This window comes from Culex pipiens, chromosome 3, assembly GCF_016801865.2.
Source record: "Culex pipiens pallens isolate TS chromosome 3, TS_CPP_V2, whole genome shotgun sequence".
Taxonomy (NCBI): domain Eukaryota; kingdom Metazoa; phylum Arthropoda; class Insecta; order Diptera; family Culicidae; genus Culex; species Culex pipiens.
Genome location: NC_068939.1, coordinates 99,406,451 through 99,419,027, shown reverse-complemented (window position 1 = coordinate 99,419,027; position 12,577 = coordinate 99,406,451). Strand labels below are relative to the sequence as shown.

General features: G+C 36.3%; 1 protein-coding gene across 1 annotated transcript in view; it reads right to left on the bottom strand.

Moving 5' to 3' along the window:
• LOC120430005 (uncharacterized) overlaps nucleotides 1-12,577 on the bottom strand; it is a 238,338-nt gene that overhangs the window by 86,293 nt on the left and 139,468 nt on the right.

Below are 12,577 nucleotides of genomic sequence, written 5' to 3'. Positions count from 1 at the left end.
TTTCCTAAAAAAGTGTGTAGTTTTAGAAAGTATATTTATAAGGGTGGGTACGTTTTTCAAAAAGTTCTCCGATCAAGTTTTAGTATGGTTCCACGGGTCCCCCACAGACCGTTATTATCCAAAAAAAAATTCCACCCAAACCAATGATTGGACATGGTTCCTGGGACCATTCTGCACCTCTGGGCCGAGTTTCAAAATATTTGCCGGCAGAAATTTCGAATACGGTCAGTTTTAGTGTTTTGAGTAAAAATTAAGGGGAAATCGCATGTAAAATGCGTAGGAAAAGTTCAAAGCTTCGATGTTTTAACTCTAAAACGTTACTGGTCATAGTTTTAAGTTGTTCTTACACGTAGCAGAATGATATAAAACGATTTACCGGACTGACTTAGCCGGATTAAGCCTAAGTTAAATGGCTGAAGTCTATAATTTACAAGTTTATACATGAATATCTAATAAAAACTCCTATATTAGGCAATTTCAAGTCAAGGAAAGTTAGATTGCACAAAACTAACATAAAATGGGGTGACTTTGAGCCAAGGGGTGACTTTGTACCAACAAACGACTAAAGATTGTTTTGATAAACTTGAGTTTTATGTTCATTAATATATACAAATTTAGTAGATGGATTAATTTGGTCTATTTATGTTCCCACATAAACAATTTGATGATATTGCTACACAAATCTGCTAATTCGATTTAAATAAGGCCTGTTGATTTAAAGTCACCTTGTAGCAGGGATGCCACTTGGTTTATTAAAATGTCTGTGAAAAAGTCTGTGTATGTCTGTACATTTGTCTAAAATTCAAATATATCAATTCACAGTCATTTAAATCCAATAGGAATTGCGTTTTTAAGCATTTTAAGACTAACGAAATAAGTTTCGACAAAAAAGATTACAAAATATTAATTTAATTAAGTTTTTTAAAAGTCTGTGCGCCTCAAAAAATGTCTGACACATGCTCAAAAGTCTGTGAAACACAGACAAATCTGTGTATCTGGCATCCCTGCCTTGAAGTGACAAATCTGAAAATCATGCGCAAATTTTTCTGAATCAATTCATACTGAATCTAAATAAAACAATCAAAATATTAGGGCAACAACTTTTGTAACGTAGCAAATTTGTGGTATTGCAAAATAAATTGTCCTTTTTTGTTTTGAAACTTTTACAAATTTGAAACATACGAATGAAATCCAGAGAGTATTTCAGCTATCATTTAGCCCATACTTTTTTGTTGTCCTGTGTAATGATTATTATTAGAAAAAGTTCTATGTCACAACTTCCTATAGGATTAATATTTCCAACCAATTATGAATTTTAAACATGTATATCATAATAAAATATTTTATCCTGTAATTGAATAAAGTGTTGTTGATAAATTTTGATCATCGTTACAATTCATTGAAACATGTTATTGATCAGCAAGTACGTTTGCTGATAATATATTCAGCAAAACAAAACTTATTCTTTCCCCACGTGAAAACACAATCACTCATCTACTCTTTTAACAAGCTTGGCAAATATTATGAAAATTTGAAAATAGTATAGTCAAATATATGTAAACTATTGGGCTTACAAATACTTACATACGATGGCCGATGTATGAATTGTATGTAAGTAGTTGTAGTTGTAGTTTGTGTTTTAAAACTCTTGTCGGGTTCAGGGTAAGGCTAATAACACTAAAGCGTTATCTTTTTTTTATGTTTTTCGTGATTATCTAACTTTTTACGGCATTTTTGAAAATGTTGGGAGAGTGCAACATAAACTATGAACAATATTTGCAACGATTAAACCTTACAATTCAAGCCTATTGAGCTTGTAGTTAAGCCATATAGCTATTATGCAATCGTAAATGTGGTAAAAAGTCACCCTTTTGGCTCAAAGTCACCCCATTTTATGTTAGTTTTGTGCAATCTAGCTTTCCTTGACTTGAAATTGCCTAATATAGGAGCTTTTATTAGATATTTATATATAAACTTGAAAATTATAGACTTAAGTCACTTAACTTAGGCTTAATCCGGTTAAGTCAGTCCGGTAAATCGTTTTATATCATTCTGCTACGTGTAAGAACAACTTAAAACTATGACCAGTAACGTTTTAGAGTTAAAACATCGAAGCTTTGAACTTTTCCTACGCATTTTACATGCGATTTCCCCTTAATTTTTACTCAAAACACTAAAACTGACCGTATTCGAAATTTCTGCCGGCAAATATTTTGAAACTCGGCCCAGAGGTGCAGAATGGTCCCAGGAACCATGTCCAATCATTGGTTTGGGTGGAAATTTTTTTTTGATAATAACGGTCTGTGGGGGACCCGTGGTTCCCCTTGTAGGGCATACCCATAGGGACTTTCATGCCAAATATCAGCTCATTTGGTTGTAAACTGGCTGCGCGCATCAGGGTTAAAGTTTACATGGGAATTACTATGGGAAATTGGAACTTTTTGTTCAAACGCTCCTACAGGTCTGGGAAAATTACGCGCCAACTTCTGGTGTGGTCAGGCATAAGGGGAATGGTCTGGAGAACACTTTTCCCGAAGAGAGCACACGGATTCGTTGTACCTAGAGCTGGCGCATCGGCAAACAATCCGATGTCTCCGTAATCAACGGTTTTCCCAGAAAAAGCATCAATTTTTACTTAGCATGCTATGAAAGCTTGATGCACACCGCGACGCCATATGTCAGACAGCTACCACGTGGGTGAAAAACGGCTGAAATATTCAATTTCAAACCTTCTTTTAACTAGAAAATGGTCATTTCGAGCAATCCTGATATTATTTATTCGATTTCAGAATCATAGCATAGCTAATTTGTGTTTTGTTGATAATATTTCAACCACGTGGTAGCTACCTGACATATGGCGTCGCGGTGTGCATCAAGCTTTCATAGCATGCTAAGGAAAATTTGATGCTTTTTCTGGGAAAACCGTTGATTCCGGAGACATCGGATTGTTTGCCGATGCGCCAGCTCTAGGTACAACGAATCCGTGTGCTCTCTTCGGGAAAAGTGTTCTCCAGACCATTCCCCTTATGCCTGACCATACCAGAAGTTGGCGCGTGATTTTCCCAGACCTGTAGGAGCGTTTGAACAAAAAGTTCCAATTTCCCATAGTTATTCCCATGTAAACTTTAACCCTGATGCGCGCAGCCAGTTTACAACCAAATGAGCTGATATTTGGCATGAAAGTCCCTATGGGTATGCCCTACAAGGGGAACCATACTAAAACTTGATCGGAGAACTTTTTGAAAAACGTACCCACCCTAATATTTATCCTGCAGGCTAAACATATTGAATAAACTATACGTTCTTTACACTATTAGATCTGGAATTCAACTTTGTTGCAATCAGTTCAAAATCATCAATGCATTATCTCATACAAATTTCATCATACTATGATGTACTAAATATAGCGTTTGTCAAAATATGCTGTGAGGCCAAAACGTATGAAGAGCAAACGACTCTATATTAGACTATGTCAGAAAGTACCTAATTTCTTGTGGTAAACCTTCACGGCAGCACATGCTCCGCATGCCAAACGTACAACTTCATGTTCCCCAATCCCTTTTCGAAGCCATTCGCTCAAAATAAATGTAAAATTTGTTCCCTCCTTCAGCCTTAGCAAACATTATCGATCCGGCCCCAAGTACTTCCAGGTGAGGTTTTGGCTTGGCCAAGTGGGACGTGTTCGTGATGCTGCTTGTGATTTGATGGTAAAATTACCACAACCTCACCCATCTCGGTTGAATTGGCTTTGAGGGTGTGTGTCGTTTTGCGGAACTTTATCAATCACTGGCTAAGTGAGAGTACACAACTATGGATGAACTCTTTTACATAAACGACGTATTTAGACAAAGCAGTACGAAATCTGCATGATTTGATTCTTATCTATTGACAAGTTTAGTTTTAATTTATGACTGAAATGATGCAACATTAACCTTCTAACGCCCATGGTTACTCCAGAGCACTGCTCATTGATAACTTTGAAAAGAGGGATCCAACAACAAGGCAATGTTTCAACCTTATTCAACATATACAACAGAATGTTAGCCGTTAAAATTTCATCCCATTAGGCAGTTCAATGTCTAATATTAATGTCGACTTGCAACAGCTCTGTATTGCGCGGGCGGGAAAGGGTTAAGAAATATAGTTACTAAAGTGCCATCGACGTTTATTGCAACACGAATGTTTTATTGATTTTTGCTTGGTAAAAATCAACGTCAATTTTAAATTTTTCATTATTGTGTAAAGTTATAGATTAGTTTTTGATCAACGATATTGAAGAAATAAGTTCTTCTAAGTAAGTCTTCTTCATCAGTCATATTTAACAAGAGGAAATGCAAAAAAACGGCATGGAGAGAGAGTTGTTAAAAATACATTTTGGAGTAGATATAACACCGTTTTGGGGGTCTTTGTATCGATAAAATTAATTTTTCGTTGGAATTTTGTCAATAAAAAAAAAATCAAACCATCCACATTAACGACCCCCGGGTCTTTTGTGGTCTCTATTGCAAGTTTCTGCTCGAACCTAGGAGTCCGAAGGCTTGAATGGGGAGAGCACCCAAACCTCTTTCTACTCCAAGGAACCTTCCACCCCAGTGTTTGAACTGACGACCTTTGGATTGCGAGTCCAACCGCCGCCAGCGATTCCACCAGAGTAGTCTTGGTTTGGTGTGTTGTTTGTATTTATGGCATGGAGACGACTCGTACACCTCGAATGACTTAACGGCCTAACAACCAAGGCCGGGACCGAAATTTTACTTCCTCATCCGATGGAAGGTTGGAGCAGATGGGAATCGAACCCAGAATCATCCGCTTACAAAGCGGACAGCGTAACCATTCGGCCACGCACTGCTACCTAATTTTGTACCAACCCTGAATTACGACGCCGGAAAGTCCGCTGGCATCCAAAACCGGTCCATGATTCATAGGTCAACCTATGTGTCATCGGAAAGGGCATAACATTTCCAATCTTTTGATACCCAAACATTTATTTAGGTACACACTTATATCAGTTAAAAGCTACAGTAAATAACGTATCGTCTGCTGTGTGCTATCTTGTGACATAGACCATTTGGTACTTTTCGAGTAAATCGATTTTTAAATTTTGAGGTTGAATATTTTCACAACAATACAAGATAAACTATTTTTGATTAAAGCGATCTGTTCGTATACTATCGATAAACAAACGCTCCAAGTATGGACTAATTAAGTGACACCTACTAAGAATTACAGTATAAAATGTAACTTAAAATCTGAAAAGCACGTGTCACAAGTGTGTTTTGTCCTCTTACAAACTAAAATAAGCTCAAATCAATGGTTTAACCGACTTCATCAGTATATTTTCAAAAACAACAGATGGAATTGCTATTAAAAAATATGTATCAACAAAAATTTGTGGAATATATGAAAAAATTTCCACATTTTCCAACAACATGTATGACGTGTCACAAGTGTACACGATCATTTTGATGATTCATTGGTCTATGTCACAAGTGTGTTTCACGATTTCCGGGAAACGGAAGCGAATTTCCAGAATCGGGTTAAAGCATCTTGTAGTGTTAGTTAAGTATAGCAAAACTTCATCATTAACTCATTTTCGACCAATATGGTCTATGTCACAAGATAGCACACAGCAGACGGTATACCAAAGTCTGAAAAGCTCGTGTTGAAATATGTTTGAAAGTATCACAACTGTGCACATAATTCTAATACCTACAAACTCAAATGAGCTATAATCAATACTTTAACTAACATAACAAATATAAGTGTACCTTGACAAATAAAAGTTGTCATTTGAGTAAAATAAGGAAATAAGCCTAATTTTCTAACAATTTGTAAGACGGGGCACAAGTTAGTAGGATCATTTTGATGTGAAATTGGTTTATGTCACAAGTGTGTGTTGCGAAATTCGAGAAAGCGTTACTCCAAATTAAGTTTAAGGCAACTTGTATGGTTTGTTGAGTTTAACAAAACATCATCATTCACTAATTTTCGTGAAAAGGGTCGTTGTCACAAATAGCAGACAAGCTACGAAATGTCACTTTCAAGCTCATTTGTTGTCATTTTGCGTTTTATTTCAACACCAGAGAGCCAGATGAGTTAGACTTACAGGTACAGGCTTTAAAAAATATAGAATTATTGCAAATCTTTATTGTCAAATCGTTTATTGTCACACTGATCATATTTTTGTGAACAATTTGTGAAGATAAGCACAGCTGTTAAATCCATGTTTTTGTTTAGTGCGTTTTTCACAGCATGCTGTTTTTGCATGTAGGACATGGGCAGTAGGGTTTAATATCTAAATCGATTTTCCAGCACAGCAATTTTTCAGTTCTTTTTGGGGTCCCAAACAACTCCCCAAAGTTTGAGAACGATTGGTTCAGTCCTTACATTGCGCAAAGCAATTCAATTTTCCATATAAATTTGTATGGGAAAAATCATTTTTTTGAATTTTGATATTTAAAAAATCCACGTTTAGTGCTATATCAAAACCGGATTCATATTTGAATGCTCTGGAAGGTGCTCTACAACTTTCCCGAAGAGAGTATGGTGCTAACTTGCTCCTGAAAGAAGATACAGCGTCCTCAAAACTCGTCTAAAACGGGCTTTTCGAGCAAAAAACACGTTTTAGACGAGTTTTAAACACACTATATCTTTTTAAAGGAACAAGTTAGCACCATACTCTCTTCGGGAAAATTGTAGAGCACCTTCCAGAGCATTTGAATATGAATTTGGTTTTGATATAGCATTAAACGTGGATTTTTAAATATCAAAATTAAAAAAAAAGGATTTTTCCCATACAAATTTATATGGAAAATTGAATCGCTTTGCGCAATGTGAGGACTGGAACCGAAACCGAAAAGTTGCTGTGCTCACTAAATTTGAACAACTTTATTTTTTTCCATACAATCATATTACACCCTAATGGGCAGTTTAGCGTAGTTTAGGGATCACTATCCAAAAATGGCTTATCCGAAGTGATTTTCTTCCAAGGCCTTCGAATAATCTAGTCTGGACTGTAGTAATTTCTAGAAATCCGATTTTTAAAGGTTTATATTTTTCAATACTATGAATGATGGATTCAAACTTGTTGCTATCGCACGCTCCCTGAACACGCTCCAATCGACAGAATTGAGTGGAGTGGATTCCTTGCCAATAAATAAATTGTTAATTTGGGTACAAATTCTATGCAATTATCTTAAGCATGGTTGCTTATATGGGGGAACGCATGGTTGTTTAACATGATTCCATCGCATTTAGACTCAAATTTACAATTTTGTTTATTTGCAGGAAATTCACTTAAATTCATTTCTGTCGATTGGAGCGTGTTCAGGAAGCTCAAATCTATCATACCTTGACGAAACTGAGTCGTTTACTGACATCAACTTCGAAAATGTCGAATTGTTATAATTGACACATTCCCAGACTCGTGGCAAGCTAGTCAAAAAGTGAACCTAGCTTTTGACAGTCTATAAAGGGTAAACGTTCCATAAACTGGTTGCACAAAATAGGGTATACAGGCCATTTATGAGTAAATTTGAAAATAAGTTTATTCAATATTAGGGTAATTCTCTACCAACTCACACCAAATCGGGAAAAGTTGCCCCGACCCCTCTTCGATTTGCGTGAAACTTTGTCCTGAGGGGTAACTTTTGTCCCTGATCACGAATCCGAGGACCGTTTTTTGATATCTCGTGACGGGTGGTACGACCTCTTCCATTTTTGAGCATGCGAAAAATAGGTGTTTTTCAATAATTTGCAGCCTGAAACGGTGATGAGATAGAAATTTGGTGTCAAAGGGACTTTTGGATTTTGGAACATGTCATTTTATGGGAAATTTAATGTTCTTTTCGAATCTACATTGTGGTACGACCCCTTCTATTTTTGAGCATGCGAAAAATATGTGTTTTTCAATAATTTGCAGCCTGAAACGGTGATGAGATAGAAATTTGGTGTCAAAGGGACTTTTGGCTTTTGGAACATGTCATTTTATGGGAAATTTAATGTTCTTTTCAAATCTACATTGACCCAGAAGGGTCATTTTTTTCATTTAAAACAAAATTTTTCATTTTAAAATGTCGTGTTTTTTCAAACTTTGCAGGGTTATTTTTAAGAGTGTAATAATGTTCTACAAAGTTGTAGAGCAGTTAATTACACAAATTTTGATATGTAAACATAAGGGGTTTGCTCTTAAACATCACGGGTTATCGCGATTTTACGAAAACAAGTTTTTAACAAATTGGTATTCGTTGATAATGGCCGTTCATGGTCACCCGCGACAGACACGGACGACGAAACAAAGAGAAACGCATAAAGTAACTAATAAATATGAACGTTCTCAAAAGTGTGGCTATTATGTTAGTTATTTATTTTTTGACAAAACATGTTCAAAATTATTTATCAAAAACAAAATTGCTTGCTCTTTTACCCTATATTTAGCGTCAGAGGGGTAAAGCGACCAAATAGCGGGGGCCACGGTCCAACCAATGCGAGTATCACGGCCCTTACATACAATTTGACAATCTTGCCATAAGGCTGCACATTCCGCAGTGACGTTGCAAAGCTTTGGCTTTTCTTTTTTAGTATTTAGGCTTTAACTCAAAAAATATATTGAAAAGCTACATATCGTCAGCTGTGTGCTATCTTGTGACATAGACCATTTTGGTCGAAAATGAGTTCATGATGACGTTTTGCTATACTTAACAAACACTACAAGATGCTTTAACCCGATTTTGGAAACTCGCTTCCGTTTCCCGGATATCGCAATACACACTTGTGACATAGACCAATTTATCATCAAAATGATCGTGCACACTTGTGACACGTCATACATGTTGTTGGAAAATGTGGAATTTTTTTCTTGTTTTTCACAAATTTATGTTGATACACATTTTCTGAAGGCAATGCAATCTTTTGTTTTTGAAAATATACTGATTAAGTCGGTTAAACTATTGATTTGAGCTTATTTTAGTTTGTATGGGAATTCTGTGCACACTTGTGACACGTAGTACAATTTTACTTTCGAAACACACTTGTGACACGTGCTTTTCAGATTTTTGATTACATAATTGACTGTATCTTTTAACTGGTGTAACCAAATCAGTTGAAACTTGGAGCGTTTGTTAAGCGATAGTATACGAACCGATTGCATCAAAAGGTTTGGCTCTACCATTCATAGTTTAGAAAATATCTATCATCAAACTTTCAAAATCGATTTTCTCGAAAAGTACTAAATGGTCGTTGTCACAAGATAGCACACAGCTGACGATATGTTATTACAGATTTGGAAAGTACATTACATTTCCTATAAGAAACAATGTTGGAAAATTATTTTAAGCGCAAACTCTATTTTTGGTAGGGGTAGCATGACGTTGCAACGCGTGACTATTTCTCAATCCTTACCCAATTCATGTTTTGCCATGAACTCTGCTCTGTTGAAGGGCAAATTAGGAGTTCTTCTTCCGTTTTAGTGTAAAATTGGCCAACAAATCGAATGCAATCATTCGTTTTTAGAAAAAAAAATCAAGCCTTGATTTTAAAAGGCAACTTACATTTCGTGACGTTGCAACGCTCTATTTTTGGGAAAAAAGTTTTTTCTAGTTTCAAAATAAATCATAGTTTATGTTAGTTTGAACAACTATCGGTTATGATTTTATTACAAGACAGTACAAGGACATGTTAATTGATAGTCCCGCCCATTGTAGATTCTCAGATTGTTTCGAGCGGAGACTACCGCCAACCACCAAAAGCCCCTTTCACCCTACAACTTTAAAGTGTCTACGTGGTATTTGGAATCTAGCGATGCAAACGGAACAAAGGGTTTCAAGGTTTATGGATGGCCCCCAAAAATTTATGTCAAATCAGTCAATTAAATCAAATGATTTGTTCAAAAAGTTTCATAAAAATACCTACTTTGTTCAAATTGCATACCAACTTAAGTGACGGAATTTGTGAATGACCCATGTACAATTCTACTGTAAATATTCTCGAAAACAATATAAACAATATAACAATCAACCACGCATACACCTTTTTTTCATGTGACCAATATGATTTAAAATTTCGTGACTTGACGCAAAATGATTGAATGTGTAGTTTTCTGTTGGGATAAACAACTGTCCCATTTTCGTGACGTTGCAACGCAAAAACATGATAAACTTACACAAGTTCGCAAAAAAAAAATAAACATAATATAAACTGCAAATCCATGACATTTTCGTTTAGTACATCTAAAAACCTACAAAATGCAATCATAAGAATAATTATTGGATTTTATGTCTCGAAAAACCAGAAGTTTTAAGAAAAATGTTTTAAAACGCTGATTTTAACACGAATTGATACACAATTTAACCAACTTATACATAATGAATTTCAAATGATTAATGAATGAAAACCATGATTTTTGAAGTTTCGAGTAGTCTAGAATCGAGAAAAAATATCCAAATACAGTCGACTCTCTGGCTGTCGATCTTCTCGATATCAATATTGCTCCATCTATCGATGAATTCTTCAGTCCCTTCAAACTGCATACTTCGATTGTCTTTATTCCTCGATATTTTCTCTTGCTTGAAGGATCTCTTCCTCGACGGTCCCTTGGATTCTGTTTGCTTTAAAAATCTCTTCCGGTTGTCAATATTTTCACTATCTCATGGCTTGCATAGACATTTTTCTTTGCGAAACGAAGCTTTGAAGGGTGTTTGACATTAGCTTGTTTTTGTTTGCTGGACGTTGCCATGATTCTCTCCCATAGCTGGGTATCAAGAAAAACATATTTTCAATCGAGTCTTCATTTTGCATCGTTCTGTAAACTGATGATTCTCTTCCTCGACGGTCCCTTGGATATTGACAACCAGAGAGTCGACTGTAGCTCATACACGCTTTTCAAAATTTAATCCTTTGGTGTACATTGACGGAGAATGTGCAGATTGCAACGATTTTTAGACAGTGGAGCAAGTTGTTGAAATCTCTTCACAAATGTGCACACCTCAAACTACAGCAGAAAAAAAAACTGTTTAAGACACACACCCTAAAGCTTCCCTGACAGACGGACAGGGCCGACAACGGCCCGAAATCCGTCCGACGGCTCGACAAAACGGCCCGAATTCCGACGGTTTGTCCGACGGAATTCGGGCCCTTTTCGTGCGTATTTGCAACACTTTGTCCGACGCTCGTCGAAATCGACGTTTGAGAAAATCGACGTTGACGGGCCGTTGTCGGGCCGTTTTCGGGCGCCTTTGTTATTTAGATTGTCCTGCCACTGTCGTGCGCTCTCGTTTCGGATTAGGGGTTAATTTAATAATTTAATACACACAAAAGTAAACTTTATTGCAAACAACTTTATTTTTCTTTATAAATATCAATGATTGATGTATTTTGGTCTTCGGTGTGATCTTGAAAGCCTGTTTTGATCCAAGGAAGTAGCTCTGGCATGTTTTATTTTTGTCTTTGCCTAAGAGAAAAGGTAATTTTACAAAATGTGAAAAAACAAGCAAATTAAAAATTACCTCTTCCTCCACCGCATCACCTAGTTGACCGACAGCTGCTTATCCCTGATGATGGCCGAATCCACGCCGATTAAAGTTCCCTGGTGGTTCCTCCGGAGAGTGCAATTTGTCCACCGCGGCCGGATTCCATCCAGGGAAAAAACTGTTGGTTTGACTTGTTCGCACTAGTATCATTTAAAATAAAATTTAATGGATTTGGTGAAAAAAACTGTTGAAGACTCCACTTAGTAAAAATCAATGATCTGTCATAAATTTTATCACCGCCTACCTAGTTTTCTACAGGCCGATCAAGCGCAGGACAAACGCTCGAAAATGGCAGGACAAGATCTATTTCGAGTAGATAACGCTTCAAATCGCACGACCGCCGGACTTCAGTCTAACAGGGGATGTATGCATATTTATTTGAGGTGTGAATATTTTCTGGCTGTGCGTCAAATTGGGTGCAACATTGGCAATATAATGATTTGCATTTACCTCCATGTGAAAGCTTTTTTCGATTGATGTATCGATCGATTGTAAATTTTTACGTTTAATATATACATTTTTAAAGAAAAACGTTGTCCCTTGAAATCCACAAATTCGGAACACTTTTCTCTCACGGATGTAAATAAACTTTGGTTCTCTCCAGGAGTACATATTTTCAACAAAATAATGACTTCACACACTGAAACCAATGAAACTCAAGCTTAGTGATGTTTTATACATGGTCTGATAACTTTTTTGTGAAAATATAAGTTGAATTCAGGTGTTCCACAATTGTGGGAGGCACAATAATATCCCACAATAATGGAACAGGCAATTTGGAGGCAGTGTTTTTCTGCTCTGGATAAAATAGTCTTGAAATTAAGTTTCTTGGTCACAAAGTACTATTTTTACTAGTGAAATAACTAGAGAATTTCCAAATAAAGGTCCTGAAAATAGTGAGTCGACAGAAAAGCAGCTTTGGCATGCAATTGACAAATTATCACAAAAGTGTTCCGAATTTGTGGGTGTTCCGAATATGTGGGATGGCTGCCATTTAAAAAAAAAAAATACAAAAAAAGGTTGATAGTTCTTAAATTTCGGTTGTCCTTGTT